This window comes from Myotis brandtii, unplaced genomic scaffold (genome assembly GCF_000412655.1).
Source record: "Myotis brandtii unplaced genomic scaffold, ASM41265v1 scaffold702, whole genome shotgun sequence".
Lineage (NCBI taxonomy): Eukaryota > Metazoa > Chordata > Mammalia > Chiroptera > Vespertilionidae > Myotis > Myotis brandtii.
Genome location: NW_005370755.1, coordinates 3691282 through 3695147, shown reverse-complemented (window position 1 = coordinate 3695147; position 3866 = coordinate 3691282). Strand labels below are relative to the sequence as shown.

General features: G+C 48.9%; 1 protein-coding gene across 6 annotated transcripts in view; it reads right to left on the bottom strand.

Annotated features, from left to right (window-relative positions):
- The window catches only part of LOC102245790 (transmembrane protein 169), a 9881-nt gene extending 6080 nt beyond the window's left edge, over positions 1–3801 (bottom strand). For 3 of the 6 annotated variants that reach the window (XM_005882294.2, XM_014529981.1, XM_014529982.1), the window contains exon 1: positions 3725–3801. The gene's annotated coding sequence lies outside the window, so the exon portion shown is untranslated. Of the gene's footprint in view, positions 1–1278; positions 1429–3209; positions 3317–3724 lie in introns of those variants that run through there. The other 3 variants (XR_001359815.1, XR_001359817.1, XR_001359816.1) reach the window with 2 other exon arrangements.
- Between the last annotated feature and the right edge of the window lie 65 nt (positions 3802–3866).

Below are 3866 nucleotides of genomic sequence, written 5' to 3'. Positions count from 1 at the left end.
TACCCTCTAGGTCAGGGGTGGGCAAACTTTTTGACTCAAGGGCGACAATGGGTTCTTAAACTGGACCGGAGGGCCGGAACAAAAGCATGGATGGAGTGTTTGTGTGAACTAATATAAATTCAAAGTAAACATCATTACATAAAAGGGTACGGTCTTTTTTTTTTAGTTTTATTCATTTCAAACGGGCCGGATCCGGCCCGCGGGCCGTAGTTTGCCCACGGCTGACCTAGACCCAGCTTATTCTCTTTGTCTGTCTTTTCTACATCCTTTGCCGCCCCCACCTCAGGCTCACTGAACCCTTGGCTGTGCTGGCACGGCACACAAACTTAAATAAATTGCCAAGAGGACAACCAACCAAAACAAAACACAATGGGCTGTCACTTTGTCACCTCTGGCTTATAACACTTCCAAATCAGGGTGGCCTGCTCCAATGGTTTAAGAACAATTAGGAGTTAACTTTTTGCACTTTGACCCATACGGACACATCTCCTTCTTTCAGAGAACTTGAACTGGGGCTGGGTGGGTGGGGTAGCATCATTTTCAAGTTAATTTACCATTACAGTGAATTGTCTTGCTCCAGCCTGCTATTCTTTCAATTCTTCTCATTTGTGTATGTGTTACCCAAAGGGCCACATATTACCTGTCTGGGGTGGCCAGACTCTCCCAATAGCATCTTGATTCACCACCTTTAGATATACTAGGCCAACCAGGAAATAAATCTTATCATTTTACCACTGAAAATTACCATTAGCCTCTCTCAGGGAGGTAGTCTCACCAATGTAAAAATGAAAGGGAATTTGGCTTAGAGGGTGTCAAGTGACCGGAACGCTGATGGAACAGCAGCCTCCAGTCAGTTGCTGTGAATTGGCCATGAGCACAGTGTAGCCTGTTCCTTTGTGGTCCCGTGATAGTATTTTTCTTGTCATTGCCAACCTACCTGGTTCTGAAAGGTTCTCACACTGAGACAGGTTCATTACTGAGGGATGATCTGACCATCTACAGAGGAAACCATTCCTGGCAGCAAAGGTAGTTGGTTACAAGGAGTTGGAGCATGTTCTTATTGTAAGATCTGATCTTCACTATCTGACCTTCTGTTTGCTTATTTCTTACTTCTCATGGCACACATAGCCTTTCCACCTCCCATTCCTGCTCCAAACATGCATACATGCTAGAATATAACTCTACCAAGGCAGGGACACCAAAGTGTCTTGTCCTCTGTACTGTAGAGAGCAGTCATTGGCACATGGCAGGTGCTCAGTAAATACTGGCTGAATGCTGTGAATTGGTTAAGAGTTTTATTTATGTAACTCGGGCTCTTACTTCAAGGTAGGATGGAGCTAGAGGCCTCATTGACATTCCCTCTGCGTGAAGAGTCTGTGAGTCTGAATGTTGAGAATCCCACAGGGCCCTGTCAGTCTGAGCCAGCAGCTGCTTTGCAGAAGGGAGAAAGTGAAGTTACCAGGCAGATGGGGCGGGGGAGGGGCGGCGAGCTGGGTGAGGAAGAATCTCAGAAGATGAAGGGAGTCAGTGCTAATGGGGTTTGACAGGGTGGGAGTGTGGAAGGGTCAGGGCCTTGACGATGCCTTTGTCCCCAGGACAAAGCGGGTAGTGATGCAGAGTGCAGGGAAGGGCGGCACTTGATTCACCAGAAGAGCAGTCAGTGCAGCATGGTGTGGCTGCCCTGAGGCGAGGTGGTTCCATCAGGGGCCAGAGTTGAAATCGGGAAACAAAAAGCCTCTGAGCAGCAGGACTACCGCTGGGCCGTCAAGCCTTATGGGGTTAGACTCTCAAACCCTGGCAAGGTCAGAGGCAGAGGAGACATGCCTCTTTATTTTTAACAAAAGACCTCTTAGAGAGACCCCATCTCTCTTCACCACGGGCTCTCTTTGGACTGTGGAAAATACTTTCTGATTGCTCATGCTACAACTTCCTTGCTGCTCAGGACTCGCTCCTGTCATCCTCGGCAGTCAACACTGGCTTGAAGCCAGTCCAGCCAGCTTTTCACTGGAGGACCACAGAGCCCCTCTCTCAGTTCACTCTGCCACCACACAGGGGCTGTGGTGCAGCCAGGCGCACACTGACCTGCCCATGCAGAGCTCCATGAAGCCATAGGTGCAACCCAGTCACAAACCACACAAAATTATCATCTATCTATATATATAAAAGGCCAATATGCAAAGTGTCCCCTGGGGAGTTCGACCGGGAGACCAGGAGTTCGATCACTCGCTATGACGCGTGCTGACCATCAGGGGGCAGTGCAGAATGAAGGAAGGCCCTGGCCGACAGCCGGAAGGCCCCCATCGGCCCTGATTGCCAGCCAGGCATAGGGACCCTACCTGTGCATGAATTTCGTGCACTGGGCCTCTAGTATCTTCATAAATTATTCTTAAAAGAAACTTCAAGTGTTCCTTGTGAAGAAAGAAAGCCTGGAATTTTCTGGAATAAAAGAAATTCCTCAGAACCAAGTCAATATTTCTCTTCCTGTTAAAAAAATTTCTTTTGTTGTTGGGATTAAAGCACCAGGAATTAATTTTTCTGCAATAAAACTTTGAACTTTACTATATAAATTTAATTCTTTGTTGTGGAGGTGACAGTGTCATTCTTAAAAATTTGGTCATAACCACATACCTGACTTAATAGTAGATGTGATTCCTAGGTAAACTCTCTAGCAAATGGAAAGAGGAAGAGCTTTCTTCCCTTTGGTAATGAGTGTAGATTGGAATCTGTCAGCAACAAAGATTGAGGGGCAAGTGTGTCTTAAAGGAGGTGGGAGAAGGCAGGGGATGGAGGAAGAGGAAGGAAGATGTCTGATTGCACTCTCAATCATTTCCAGTTTGCTTTGTGAAAAGGTGCTGGGCCCAACCAAGGAATAATGGTATTTGTTTGCTTTTACACGCTTTTAATGCCCAGCAGAGGAAAATACATCACTCTGATAACAGACTTAGAAATAGCATCCTGCCTGGATTGTTAAGACCACAGCACCTGGCACAAACCCTGGATCTGCCAACTTCTTAGGCAAAGTCTCACCAGGTGTGATCTCACTCTGGCGGGTTGACTGAGCCATGCCAGATGAACACTAAGAAGGAGAATCTGAATAATGAATCCCTAGGACTGGGCACCCAAACACGGATGAGAAATTTCCCCCATCCTCAGCAGGCTCGCTCCCCTGCATAAGGAATGAGCTGGAGGATAGGTTCTCAAACACACACCTACAGACGCGTTCTTGCAGCAAGCATGCACCCTTCAAGGACTCATGGGTTTACGCTGAAATGGATCAGATCTCGAATCTGGTAAAGGTTGCTTCTTCCTTTCATTCCTGAGGGGAAGATGAGGTGGAGATGGGCTCGAGTTAATTTTTAAATCATTTCCTTGCGTCTGCGGATAACTGCACCGGGGCCCTCCTCCCCGCACCGCTACTACCCTCCCCGGGGTCCCTTCCGGAGGATGACAGGATCTGGAAGCGGATTTCTTCCCCTCAGCTGGGCCAGCCCCTTCTCTTCCCAGCCAGCCGCACACAGCATCTGGGGCCACGCCGCAGCCTCTCTTTGCCCAGATGCCCTGGAGATTTAATTTTAATTAACCGTGAGAGCTATAGCACTGAGGATTGCATTTTTCAAAATACAGCACACTCCCGCCTTTTGTCTGCTTCCCTTCTGCCATCCACCCCCAACACCTCCCATAGCATCGAAATAAAAAACAAACAAACACAAACGAGATGTCTCACCTACACCTGCCAGGGGCAGAGACAGGCAGAGGACGCGGCGCTCGGGAAGCCGCCGCCGGGGAGCGGTCCTTCCGCAGCTGCGGCAGCGGGCGGGGCGGGGCGGGGCCCTGGCGGTCACGTGGGCTCTTAGCCCTGCCCACGT